At 49.0% G+C, this 14711-nt stretch overlaps 1 pseudogene; it reads left to right on the top strand.

Moving 5' to 3' along the window:
• The first annotated feature begins 3749 nt into the window (after nucleotides 1–3749).
• Nucleotides 3750–8618, top strand: LOC119568997 (annotated as a pseudogene).
• The last annotated feature ends 6093 nt before the right edge of the window (nucleotides 8619–14711 follow it).

The raw sequence follows: 14711 nt of genomic DNA, 5'->3' as shown, positions 1-14711 counted from the left end.
TCCCTACGTCTCACCTGTTCGTTTCCCTTGGCTCCACACGACACAGCTCCCACAAATTCACTCGAACCGGGGCGTTTCCTCGGTGAACGGACACGTTTTCACGCCTTCGATCGTTTCCTTTCTTTCTTCTCCCATAAATCTGTTAAGCTGTATGCCCAGTCATTCTCACACTGGTTTTGTTGGGTAAAAGTGCTAAGTGATAGCAAATTCACTTTCTTATACTATTCTTCTGACCTTGAATCGCATTACTGTGTGATCACGGTATGTGGTTAACAGACTTGAGTATCGTTTATTAGTTAATTAATTTCTCTCGTTATTAGAGATTTTTTACTGTTTCAAATACAGTTAATTTAATGCGTTGTGATTTTATCTTATCATGAATATCATTTCCTTTATTTCTCTTCTGGTAATGCAACATGATGTACAATTTCTTATTTTACATTTATTTTTTTCTGTGTAACGACAATTGGTTCAAGTAAATCCTTGTGGATTGCCATTGTCGTTTTCCTTATCTATTCTCATATCTATCAGGTCCATGTGGATCGCTACTGACATTCCCCTCTCCAATATCCTTCTTTATCTATGTGTAAAATACAAAATGAAAAAAAAAAAAATAAAGTAAAAACGAACATCAAAAACTGGAAATTTATATAAATAACCAGCTAGTAGCATCTAGCATCCCCTCTTCTCTGTTGCCTTTCTTTTTGTCTTACTGTCTTGGCCCTTATGTGTATAATCTGGTTTACCGATATCCGACACGGTGCCGAAGGATGAGCCTACTGCAGAAATGGTCACCTTAGGATGCTGTGGGAGGATGTCACCGGGAGAGCCCCATAGGCCTGTGGACCAGGATGTTCGTCAGAGCAGGTATTAAGTCTCCTGATGATGTAGTGGAAGAACGCCGCTGTCGGGACGTCCGTAGACCAGAGAAGGACCAAGAACTCGCCAGTGCAGGTACCAGTCGCCCCAGGATGCTGTGGAATGGCGCTGCCTGCCTGGACCCCTGCAGATCTAGTCAAACTCCAGGAGCTCGTCAGCACAAGTATCAGACAACTGAGAGGACGCCTCCTGCTGGGACGCCCGTAGATCCAGACGAAGATTACGAGGATGTGAGGATGACCATGAGATCTGTAAGGACGTGTGGACAAGGATGCCGCCGAGTTAAGCCTGGACAGGGATTAGGAGGAAGTCTAGATGAATCCGAAGTCAAGGAGGACTTGTGCAAGATCTTCGAGGACGTGTGGGTGTAGAGGACAGATGGTTTATACCAAGGACCAGGCAGCCACGAAGATGGACCAAGGACAATGCACGTGAGAAACGAGATGACCAGAAAATCAGGACCAGGCAAAGTTGGTTCACCCATTAAGGCCAATCTAAGGCGCCTCGAGGGCGAGGCGTGAGTAGGTGGCCAAGCAATATGGGGATATATATAAGCACGATTCTGTAAAACCATCTTACTGATAGACCACGTGGCTCTAAATCCAATTTAGAACCACCAAGCCAGCGAGGACGTAGATGACGATTTATCTGACCTCGTCTGACTTCTCAGTTTGTGTCCAGTGCTCAAACGTGATAAAGTCAGTCCAGCCTTCGCCCTCAGGGCTGGCTGGCTGGACTCGCACTCACCACTTACCCTAAGACATCGTCTCGTGTGTTCCCTTACTGTTCATAGTAAAGAGTCAAGCTGTAATAACCACTATGATACCCCTGCAAGCCATTGTATTAAGTCTGTTATAATATATATATATACATATATATATAATATATGTTATATATATATATATATATATATATATATATATATATATATATATATATATGCGCTTGTGTGTGCTTGTGGGTGGGATTTTGTGTGTATGATCTTGGAGGCACAGATAGGAGGCACAGAATTAAGAACACAATGGCAATTTATTTTAGCAATCCGCAAACGATCTTCTGCGACCGTTGGCTAACCTGGGTTTTCTTTCGCAGGCTGGAGTGGAGCACCTTACAGAGTGTCCCGGAGACTTGATGTTCAACGCCATGGTTGAACAATGTGATCTGCCGGAGAACACCAAATGTGAACCTGCGCCCACCTGCCCCTGTGACAACTCCCGGTACCCTTCGTCTGAAATGTGCTCTGCTTACTGGCAGTGTGAGTTTTATTTTACTTGCTCTAAATAATCAGAAGTGGTTTACTTTTCCGCTCTGTGCCTGTTTTCCTTCAGTTTATCAGACTTTCTTCAGAGCCAATATCTTGTCTGATAAAAAAAAGTTCCTCCCTTGCAACAATGGTTACAGCTTCTTTTCTTTTGCGTCGCAGACGTTGGTATCGGCAATGATTCCCCTTTTTCATTTAACATTTCATTTATCAGCACTATATTTTTTCTTCACCTTTTGAATGATCCCCAAAACATATGTCTACTCTGACATTGTGTTGCTTTATGATGGAAAATGTGGTGGGACATTTATATACTTGCATTATTACATATATGGCATTACCCAAAGGTAACGTGAAAAAGAAAGGAAAAAAAATCTGTGGCAATTGTGTATTATAAGTATGCACTATCGGTTTTCAGGTGAGGGTGGCCAAGCAGTGAAAACCCATTCTGCAGTAGCGGCCTTCTCTTCAACCGTGACACCTCACAGTGCGATCTGGCCATCAATGTAGATTGCAGCAAAGGGGGCCCTGGGAGGAAAGGTGCTTTCCTGGAAACGGCCTGCGTTGACCGACGCTTGGCCCTGTCCAAGTTTGTTAAGGATGGAGGTGCCAGTTTCAGTGGGAGTAACTGTGACTGGCAGTCATTTTTTCTTAGGAAAATGTCCAAAGTCCTGCGGCAACTGCAAAGAAAACCAAATTATTAGCAAGAGGACATTTGCCTTGGAAGAAAAAGGACCTAGAGAAAACATGGAAGCAAAGAGTCAGGAAGCAAAGAGTCAGGAAGCAAAGAATCCGGAAGCAAAGAGTCAGGAAGCAAAGAGTCAGGAAGCAAAGAGTCAGGAAGCAAAGAGTCAGGAAGCAAAAGAGTCAGGAAGCAAAGAATCCGGAAGCAAAGAGTCAGGAAGCAAAGTCTGGAATTAAAAAAGCCCCAAACCAGGCCACAGCCATGAATCAGGAAGCCCAGTCATGAATGTGGGGGTAATGGGGTCTGGTAACGGAGGTGGAGGTGGAGACGGCGAAACGGAGGTGGAGGGGGAGACGGAGGAACGGAGTGGCGGTGGAGACGGCGGAAAACGGGGTGGAGGGGGAAACGGAGGAAACGGAGGTGGAGGTGGAGGCGGTGGAAGCGGAGGGGGAGGAGACGAGGAAACGGAGGTGGAAACGGAGGAAAAAGGAGGTGGAGGTGGAGACGGAGGAAACGGAGGTGGAGGTGACGGTGGAAACGGCAATGGAGGAAGTGGAGGCGGATCAGGAGGGGGAGGGGAAGGAGGCAAGGGGGTGGATGAGGGAGGGAAGTGGGGAGGCACGGTGGAAAAACGGAAAATGGAGAAGTGGAGGGGGATCAGGGGGGGGGGAAAAGGAGGCAAGGGGGAGGTGGAGGCAGGGAAGTGGAGGAGGCACGGTGGAAATAAGGGCAATGGAAAATGGGGGGATAGAGGTGGGGGAAAGGAGGCAACGGTGGAGGGGGAGGCAGTGGAAGGGGAGAGGCGACGGGGAAATAACGGCAATGGAGAAGTGGGGGTGGATCAGCGGGTGAGGAGGATGCAGAAGTAAAGAAACGAATTTACTGCTTGTAGGGCAGCAAACAATACTGCTCTGCAAGCCCAAAATGGAGTTCCAGGCAATAACGTGGCTGCAGTGTCCCCAAAAGAGCGGGGTACTTGTGGAAGGGAGGTGGGAGGAGACGGGGGAAAAACGGAGGTGGAGGGGGAGCGGGGGGAAACGGGGTGGGGGTGGAGAGGGCGGTAATGGAGGAAATGGGGGAAGCATCGACGGCTGCGTCATTGATTGCTCCCCGGAAAGTATCGCCACACCCAAGGACTCCCCGCAGTTCATCCATGGCCCCGTAGGCCTGAAGAGATGCCTTGGCCCCTAAAAGGGTCTGGAACCAACAAAATCACCTGTGACCCCGAATGGGCTTCCCCGTGGTGACGGGCAGCTCTTGACTCCAGAAGGTTCCCATGGGGAGGAGGTAGTGGGGAAATGGAGGGGAGGTGGAGACGGGGGAAACGGAGGGGAGACGGCGGAAAGGAGGGTGGGGGGAAAATGGGGAAACGGAGGTGGGGTGGAGACGGGGGAAAAGGGAAAGGTGGTGAGGGAGCGGCGGAAACGGAGGGGAGGGGAGACGGGGGAAACGGAGGGGGGGTGGAGAGGGGAAAGGAGGTGGAGGTGGGACGGCGGTAAGGGAGGAAAGGGGTGGAAATAGACGGCTGCGTCTTTGTTTGCTCCCTCGGAAATATCTCCCACATCCAAGGACCCCGCAATTTTCATCCAGTGTCCCCGTATGGTTAAAGAGATCCCTTGTTCCGGGAAGGTCTGGAACCAAACGAAACTCACCTGTGATACGAATGGCTTCTCCGTGTGTGACAGGCAGTACTTGACCCCAGAAGGTCTGCCATGTGGAGGAGGTAGGGGTGGAAATGGAGGGGGAGGTGGGACGGCGGAAACGGAGGGGGAACGGCGGAAAAACGGAGGGGGGGCGGAAATGGAGGAAGCGGAGGGGGAGGTGGAGACGGGGGAAAACGGAGGGGAGGTGGGACGGGGGAAAAAGGAGGAGGAGGTGGAATGGGGGAAAACGGAGGAGGGGGTTGGAGATGGTGGAAACGGGGGGGGTGGAGACGGGGAAAACGGGGTGGGGCGGAGTGGGGGGGAAGCGGGGGGGGGTGGGGGAGATGGGGGAAAGGGGAGGTGGGGGAGATGGAGGAAGCGGAGGGGAGGGGAGCGGTGGAAAGGAGGTGGAGACCGGAAAAACGGGGGTGGTGGGGGAGAGGGGGAAAAGGGAGGTGGTGGGGGGAGGGGGAAAAAGGGGGTGGTGACGGAGACGGCGGAAACGGAGGGGCGGGGAGACGGGGGAAAAACGGAGGTGGAGGTGGGACGGCGGAAAGGAGGTGGGGTGGAGACGGCGGTAATGGAGGAAATGGTGGAAGCATAAGGCGGCAGATTGCCCCCTCGGAAAGTATCGCCACCATGACTGCCGCAAGTTACCCCTTTCCCCCCTTTGGGTCCTAAGAGATCCCTTGTGCCCCGGGAACGGTCTGGAACAACAAAAAATCACTGTGATCACAAGGGGCTTTCCGTGTGGCGGCAGTACTGACTCCAAAAGGTTGCCGTGGAGGAGGTAGTGGTGGAAATGGGGGTGGAGGTGGAACGGGAAACGGAGGGGGTGGCGGAGACGGGGGAAAACGGAGGTGGTGGCGGGGAACGGCGGAAAGGAGGTGGTGGCGGAAGGGCGGAAATGGAGGTGGGGTGAGACGGCGGAAACGGGGGGGGAGGTGGAGCGTGGGGTGGAGACGGCGGAAACGGAGGGGGGAGGTGGAGACGGCGGAAACGGAGGTGGGGGTTGGGAGGGGCGGTAAGGAGGAAATGGGGAAACACGCGGCTGCGTCTTTGATTGCCCCCTCGGAAGTATTGCCCATCCAGGACTCCCGCAATTTCACCCGTGTGCCCCTAGGGTCCTAAGAGATGCTTGTGCTCTGGAACGGTCTGGAACCAACAAAACTCACTGTGATCAGAATGGGCTTCTCCGTGTTACGGCAGCCTTGATCCGGAAGGTCTGCCATGTGGGGAGGTAGTGGTGGAAAGGGGGTGGAGGTGGAGACGGGGAAACGGAGGGGGTGGCGGAGAGGGCGGAAACGGGGGTGGGGGTGGAGACGGCGGAAACGGAGGTGGAGGGGGAACGGTGGAAACGGAGGTGGTGGGAAAACGGGAAACGGGGTGGGCGGGAGGGGAAAAAAACGGGGTGGGGTGGGGGACGGGGGAAACGGGGGTGGGGGTGGGACGGGGGAAAAGGGAGGTGCGGGGGAGACGGGGGTAAGGAGGAAATGGGAAGCATCGCGGTGCGTCATTGATCTCCCCCCGGAAAGTATCTGCCACTCCAAGTGACGCCGCAATTTTCACCCAGTGTCCCCCGTAGGGTCCGAAGAGATGCCGTGCTCCGGAACTTTGGGAAACCCAACAGAAACTCACTGTGATCACGAAGGGGTTTCTGTGTGGAGGGGCAGCACTTGCCCCAAAAAGGTCTGCCATGTGGAGGAGTAGTGGTAAAGGGAGGTGGAGGTGGAGACGCGGAAACGGAGGGGGAGACGGCAAAAACGGAGGTGGTGGCGGAATGGAGGGGGGAGGTGGGGGGTGGGAGGCGGAAAACGGAGGTGGGGGTGGAGACGGGGGAAACGGAGGGAGGTGGAGACGGGGGAAAAAGGGAGGTGGAGTGGAGACGGGGAAACGGGGTGGGGTGGAGACGGGGAAAGGGAGGTGGAGGGGGAAGGGGCGGAAACGGGGTGGGGGTGGAGCGGCGGTAATGGAGGAAATGGTGAAGCATCGAGGGCCGCGTCTTTGTTTGCCCCCTCGGAAAAGTATCTGCCACATCCAAGGACTGCCGCAAGTTATCCAGTGTCCCCCTTAGGTCCTGAAGAGACCCTTGTCCCGGGAAACGGTCGGGAACCAACAGAAACTACCTGTATCACAAAGGGCTTCTCCGGGTTGTGACAGGCAGCACTTGACCCAGAAGGCTGCATTTGGGGAGGTAGGGGTGGAAAGGGGGAGGTGGAGGGGGGAGACGGGGGAAAAACGGAGGTGGAGGTGGAGACGGGGGAAACGGAGGAGGGGGTGGAGATGGTGGAAAGGAGGAGGGGTGGAGATGGGGGAAAAAACGGAGGGGGGAGGGGGGGGAAACGGAGGGGGAGGAGACGGGGAAAGGAGGTGGGGCGGAGACGGAGTGGTGGCGGAGAGGGCGGAAACGGAGGTGGTGGCGGAGACGGCGGAAAACGGGGGTGGTGGAGGAGACGGCGGAAACGGAGGGGGGGGGGACGGCGGAAAAACGGAGGGGGGTGGAAACGCGGAAACGGAGGTGGCGGGAGACGGCGGAAACGGAGGTGGAACGCGGAAACGGAGGTGGCGGGGAGATGGGGGAAAGGAGGGGGTGATGGAGGTGAGATTGTAATATCGGCCCAGAAAAAGGAAGGTTTTTTTTCCTACCCCCGGGATTGTAAAAAATGGATTTTTTTCCCCAATATACCTTTCGTAAAGAAGTGCCCCCTTCCCACCTTCATTTCAAAACCCCCCCTACAGTGTGTGATGGGCCATATAAGCCCCGTGTATGCTACTCCCATGCTGACGCCCGATTCCCAAACCTGTGCTTCCCCCGGAAAACCCCCAAGTGAAGCCCGACATTTTTGACTGTGAGTGCTCCTCGACTCATCCCGAGGTTGCCAGCCTACTATTACTGTAGGTTAGTTCTTTGGGATTTTCAAAAGAAAAATTTTTTTTGATATCTTTAATTTCCTTTTTTTTCTACATTTTAGACAAGCTATTTAATATACACTTTCTAAAATGTTTCAACAGCCAAATGCAAGCGCTGAAAATTCCACACGTTCCGAAGGCTTGTGTTTCAACCCACAGTTGAGTCAGTGTGTTCTTCAAGTAGATTACCCCCAGTGTCAAACCCAGAAACCCCCAAACCCGTGCCCACATGTGAATGCCTGTACCCTGCCCTAGCTGCTAGATACTACAAATGTAAGTAATACCACAAAAAGCCTAAGGAAAATAGGAAGTCTATAAATATTTGCTTTATTTTTATTTTGCCGTCTTTGGAACTATATTTTCTTATGCCAAATTATGAAAATTTTTATAATTTTTTATCGTACTTATTCAGAATGTTCGTAAAATTTAAAATTGTATCATAGTCTATTTTTGTAAAATGCACAACCAAACTGGTAATATCGATTGCTTCAAAATTTAGTCGTTATTTTCCCCTTTGACTCTTTATTTAAATTTTGCAGCCAGGTTACTTTTTTCTTTTTTTATTTAATATAAATATATATATATATAATATAATATTATATTAATATATATTTTTATATTTAAAAAAAGCTGTGTCTAAAAAAATTTGTCTGTAAAAGAAAATGCAGGTCTAAAAAAAATTTTCCTTAAGGTAAAGGTGATGGTATTCCCCGTCAAAAAAGAGTGTACAGGAGGGCTTTACTTCAATGATCAGAAAACACATGTGACCTCCCTGAAAATGTTTCCTGTGAGGAAAGGCGTAAAAGAAATGAAATAGCCCCTACAACAGAACAACACTACATTTACGTAAGTTACTACCTGCAGCACCAAAACGCATTATTGGGGCCAGAAAAAAAACCTTTCTCTCATCTTTAAAAAAGGGAATATAGCTTGTCTAAATGCTTTTCTCTTTTTGCAGCGGAGGAGTGTAAGGATCTGAAAGGGAATGTATGCTATTAAGGACACACCAAGTTCGTATTACCTTTGCAGTCATGGCATAGCCTTTGAAATGCGGTGTCCAGATGGTGGCGTGTTCTCAAGCAAAGCCAAGAAATGCATCTTAAGGAAGTAAAATACTAGACTATAAATAAAGGAGCTTTGACAGGCTACATTTATTTTCAAAACTTGTATTTGATAAAGTTATTTTCTGTTCTTCACCCTACATCTGTTAGTCTTGATTGTAAATGTAATGATAATTTAAGGGTTTGTTTTACTTTCCAACCTTATTATGTTTTTCCCACACACACAAACACACACACACACACACACACACATATATATATATATATATATATATATATATATATATATATATATATATATAATTATATATTTTTAATGTCTATATATATAAAAGGTTGCATAGCAGAGTGATAAAACATTTGCTCTACAATCTTAAGGCTTCGGTATATGCCGGTCACCCTTCTCAGCGACTCAAAGATGAAACTTTTAATGTGTTCAAATAGTGTTTCGGAGTTGATTTAGCTACGGCTTGCATTATGCCATATATTAGTAATGAAGACCTCATAGACCATTTGTAGGGTCATAATTACACTTTAATCTAAGGGACTATCAAAAGCTTAGGTATCAAGATTAGGTATTTCAAAGCCAATCTCCTCTGTGGATCCAGTTACACCAAGCAATTGGATCCACCAGAGTAAAAGCCAGCAGTGGGCGCCCTAATTGCACGATGGAGGAAGATCAAGTAAATGTCTGTCACAAATAAATCATTGTGCTATGAAAGGCAAATGGGAAGCTTGAATTGAAGTACATGAATATTTTGAGCTAATGAAAACTATTTGATATCAGTGGAAACACCTCTTACAGTGACTAGGTTTGAGAAGGGGGCGGGGCTGGGTTTTAGTTGCCAAGTCCCCTCACCATGAGTCATTTATATCCATTATTTTTATGTGAAACAATCCATAACTAATGCAAGGTTACAGATCCCTTTTGTTCTGCTGGCAACACCCAGCGGGACTTCGAATTACACTACAGCACACCACTGTCAGAACCGCTAGGGAGTTGTCAGATTTTGGGGCCCTGGCAGATTTACGGGGTATGACTATGTGGAAATCTTGTTTCTGCGTGAAGGCGCCAGATCTCAATCTTATGGAGAATATTTGGACAGCCTTGGGCAAAAAACTACCCCTGAGATCATACCCGCAATCATCCAATCGTCACTGCTCAAGTAATTACGGCATAGGAGTGCGCTCTACAGACCGATGCCAGTTAACAGCAGTGCTAGTGGTATCCATGCCATGTAGACGCCAGCGTTCGCCAAGCTTATGGCGGTAACATGAAAATAATAAAAGTATTATACATTTCAAAGCCCTATTAAATGTTTAATTTGTGCCCGGGTCATATAGTGTAATTAGAAAAACTTTAAAGGGGGGAGGCAAGCCAGCCCTTGGGGGGGGGAGGAATGCCCCCGTCAGGGATATAAATATCGGGTCGAGCACACACTTTTTTCCACGTTTACTTCTTCGTATCTTTGTTAAGTCAGAAGGAAAGGACATTTTTTGAGCGAGTGACATTTTTTGGAAAGGGGCTTGTGGAAAAATTTTAAAAAACGGAGAGAAACCGAAAAAAGTTCGAGACAGAAGATTTTAAAAAAATAAAGGGCTGGAAGTTGGGAAGTAAGGCGGAAAGGGAGGGGAGGTGGAAGGGGCAAAAAACAAGGGGGGGCGGAGATGGAGGAAACGGAGGGGGTGGTGGGACGGGGGAAACGGAGGTGGGGTGGAGCGGGGTAAGGAGGAAAGGGTGGAAGCATGACTCATTGCTGCTCCCCGGAAATACTGCCACTCAAAGGACTCCCGCAAGTTCATCCAGTGCCCCCGTAGGTCCTAAAGGATGCCGGCCCTGGAACGGTTGGAAACCCAAACAGAACTCCCTGTGATCACAAAAGGGGGCTTCTCCGTGTGTGAAAGGCAGCACTGACCCAGAAGGCTGCCAGTGGGGAGGTAGTGGGGGAAAAAGGGAAAGGTGGTGGGGGAGAGGGGCGGAAAGGAGGTGGTGACGGAGAGGGGGAAACGGAGGGGAGGGGGAGGGGGCGGAAAACGGAGGTGGAGGGGAGACCCCCGGAAACGGGGGGTGGAGACGGGGTAAGGGGGGAAAATGGTGGAAGCACGACGTGCGTCATTTTTGTCCTCGGAAAGTTCTCCCAAACCCAAGGATGCCGCAATTTTCATCCAGTGTCCCCCCTTTTGGGTCCTGAAGAGATCCCTTGGCCCCGGAGGGCTGGAAAACAGAAATCCCCTTGATCACAAGGGCTTTCCGGTGTGACAGGGCTACTTGACTCCAAAAGGTCGCCATGTGGAGAGGTATGGGGGGAAATGGGGGTGGAGGGGAGAGGCGGAAAGGGGGGGTGGGGAGATGGAGGAACGGGGGTGGAGGGGGAGAGGTGGAAACGGGGTGGAGGTGGAGACGGCGGAAACGGGTGGCGGAAAGGGAGGTGATGTTTGCCACGTCGTGTCCAAAAAAAGGAAGATTTTTTTCCTATCCCGGATGTAGAAATGGTTTCTTTTGTTCCATAGTAACCTTTTCGTCAAGAAGTGCCCCCTTCCACTTCATTAAATCCCCCAACGGTTGGCTGGCCAATGAGCCCCAGTTATCGCTCCCTGTGCTGACTGCCAGTTTCCAGACCCTGTGCTTCCCCGGAGCCCCTATATAACCCCTGACTTTTGTGACTGTGAGTGTGCCTCTTTTACCTTACGGACCGCACCCCCAAATTTCGAGAAACCTACGGGCAGTTTAACCCTGTAACCCCAAAAGCAGGACGCACAGGTTTTCCCCTGTGTTCTGGACTTTTTACGGGATAAACCCCCAACGGGTTTGTCCTTATCTCGATGTGGGGGTGGTTTGTGTAAACACCAAATTGTGTCGGAATTAGGGTCGGGGACTCCAGAAAAAACAGTGCCTAGTAAAAATTAGAATATGGGTGATGTAAGGACAGGGGGCTGTCCCAAACGCCCGTTGGGAGACTGGTAAATTTTGTGTGACGATTTGCCCTGGCCCCGCAACCCCCGCGCCGACCGCAGGGAATAACCCCCAAGAAGCGGAGGGGAAACCACCCCCCACTGTCTACCGGAGAGGGGGGAGGCTCGATGCCCCCAGTACCATGCCAAACTACCACCCCCCTACCCCCCACTTTGGGGGGATTGATTCCCCCGAACTAGGGATGTAAAAGTGGGGATTCGACTGCCGACCCTGAGCTGATAACGAGGGATTCCAACCGCAGCCCAAAAAAAAAAAGTGAAAACCAGCCAAAATAACACAGCAACCGCCCCAAAAAAAGAAAAGGGAAAACGCCCAAAAGCGCAACCCATCCCCCCCCGGGAAGTAATTAGAGGCCTTTCCTGAGGACATGACTTCCGTCGAAAAATAGGGGATGGGGGAGGCCCCGCCACTCCCCCCCTCCAAGAGGAAGGGCCCCCTAGAAGGGGCGGGGGAGATGGATATCCTGCGCTACGTCTTGTACGACGAAAACAACAACAATATGGGCCCTGATGAAAAATGGCTTTTGCGGGGGGTTTCCGCAGAAAAAAGATTTTCACCTTTTCCCTTTCCTTTCCAAACCCCGGGCCCCCCCTCTTCCGGGGGGTTTTTAAACCCCCGGGAGGATTTAAGGAGGACAGCCTTGAACGGGCTACTGTATGGAGCGGTGAACCCCGCACCAAGAGTACCAATCTTTGGAAAAACATAGAGCCGAGCCCCCATTCGCCGGGGGTGCTCAGATTTTTGGTCGCTAAAAGGTCAAGGTTATGGCCACGTAGCAAATTTTCGGGAAAGGGACACACGGTGCGTCTGTGAGGAGCTACCAGGAAAAGGGATGCCCTCAAAAAACGACGGAAAGGACAAGACAATGGGGACGCCGCCACCACGGAAAGGGCGTCAGGTGCAGAGGGGAAAGGGTGAGGGCCCTGGCACCGTAACTGCCCCCCAAACCCGCCACGAGACCCCCCCCTCCCCCGACCGTACCATCGACCGCGGTGGGGCGAGCCAACGCCACACCACCCCCCCGGGGCCGCGGACTCCCAAACCACAGGAATTCCCCCGCAACGCCAGGGGGATTCCCTCTGGGGAACATGCCACGGGAAAAAACCTTTGGTAAAAAAGAATGGATACGCCGAGAAATAAAAAGCACAGGCAAGGTTGTGGAATGTTTAAAAAGCATCAGGAGAGATTGCTGAATTAAAAAAAATATAATGGGAACAAAATGATCGTGTAGACAGGGAAAAGTGGTTCTGATGGGTTAGTGATGTCAGTGATGTTAAAAAATACGAAGAGGTCTTGATTTTTATACCCCGACAAATGAGCGGTAGAAGGGGAAAATGTGCGTTTATGATGTTTGTGTTAAAAATAAAATGGGGCCCTTGATTATTATTGCGCACGGGGCGTTCTGAGATGTTAGTATGTTGTGATTGACAATACGAATGGGGTCTCTGATTATATACCCACGGCGGCCATCTAAAAACAGTGACGACAGGACCAAAAAAGACGCTGAGAAGATGCGAAGGAAAAAGGGCGATCTGGGGGAATCACTAGAAAATCTTAGGTAGGGTTTATGGTATGACAATCCCGGAAAGCGCGCAAAAAGATAAATAAGAAGATAAAACACAAATAGTAATGCATACAAAAAATAGTAGACTAAGGGTTTCATAAAACAGAATTTGCCCAATCAGTTAAACATGGGTGTGAGGGGACAAGAAAACTTTCTTTTTTTCATGGAAATACGTGGTGTCAACCGTAAAATTAAAGACTTGTTTTACAAAATTTCAAAAACATAATGTTGACGTTATCGTTTACAAGACCCTTTCACACAGTCCTAAAAAAAAAACCGCCCCTAGAATTAGAGGCTACCACTTCTTACAACACAGGAAAGGGCCTTTTGATTTATGTCAGTGCACCAACCGCAAAGTTGGTGCAGAAATCTAAGACAATAAGTGCGTTCACTTTTACATATTCGAACGCCTCGGGGTTTTTTCTCTCTGTACAATGTATACGCAAGGGTAAAAATTTTTCAGATGTTCACTCCCCCAATTTTCAGAATCACGAAAATGATGGGAGATTTTAATGCTAGACTTATACTTTGGGAATAGCATGCAATGAAATGGCGAAGATTCCAATTTTTGTAAACAAAATCTATGACAGTATATGATAAGAAGGCAACTCACTGGCGGGGGGCAGGCTAGATTATGAATGGGAAAGGGGATCTCGTGAGGGAAAAACGTCAAGCATGTTTGAAACAAAGCAAATCAGGACCACTTGAAATTTAGTAACAGATAGCTGTTAAAAAAATACTCATCCCCAAAACAAATGGGTCAAAATTCTACCCCCCCTTTCCCCTTGAGCACACTTTAAACAGTTCTAGAGGTAAAATGATTACCAACAAGTTGATAATTTTCCATGGACATGAAACGTGGTCCTGTTTAAATAAACATTGGTCTGCCCAAAAAAAACCCTTTCAAGAACAGCAACTCACAACGTGCAAAAAAACCTAAGGGGTCGGTGACCCTACTATTAAGGAACAAAAGCAGTTAGGAGCTTTATATATCTACAAGCAGGATAATACCCCTGACAAACCCTTTTTGAATTTTAAACAACAAAAAACCCAGGGGAAATTAAAAAATATTTAGAAATGAACACTTTGAACGTTTTCCCACAAAAACTTAAAAATAACCCTCAATGTCGGAGGTTGGAAAAAAAATTATCGAATTTTTAGGAAACCCAAAAAACCCCCCGCAGTTCCCTAGTCCCTTTGACAACGAATGCTCTTTTCAATGGTCTGGAGGTCCCAAATTGAGCTCACTTCCAAAAATTCAGGACACCTTAGTCAATCTAAAAATTCACCAAATTTTCCATTTAGATTGGGTGTTTGAACTGACCCCCCAACTTTTCTGAGATCACTGATGGGAACTGAAAAAATGCACATCAAAAGGGAAAAGCGTCCGCCCCAGGGAGGAGGGAAATTTCCTAAGGCCCCCCCTTTTAGCTCGGGATGGTAAACCCCCTTTTTCACCTATACAGGTTAAGTTTGTCAAAGGTATCTGTGGCTCCTGGACACGCAGTCTAATATCCCCTTTTCCAAATCAATCATGATAAATACCGACCAATTTCTTAACCCATGTGTAGCAAATTTAGAAAGGATAATTTTGAAAGACTAGGTAAGGTTACAAAGGAATTTCCACAGATGTAGGATTTCTATCGGGGGTAGCACAAACATTGCTTTGCAGAGTACTTTTTAATTAATCCAGGGAAGCACACTGTTTTTTTTTACCTTAAGTCAGCTTTTTAC

This window comes from Penaeus monodon, unplaced genomic scaffold (assembly GCF_015228065.2).
Source record: "Penaeus monodon isolate SGIC_2016 unplaced genomic scaffold, NSTDA_Pmon_1 PmonScaffold_1206, whole genome shotgun sequence".
Lineage (NCBI taxonomy): Eukaryota > Metazoa > Arthropoda > Malacostraca > Decapoda > Penaeidae > Penaeus > Penaeus monodon.
The sequence above is the reverse complement of the archived record's forward strand: the minus strand, read 5'-3'. Positions and strand labels throughout refer to the sequence as shown.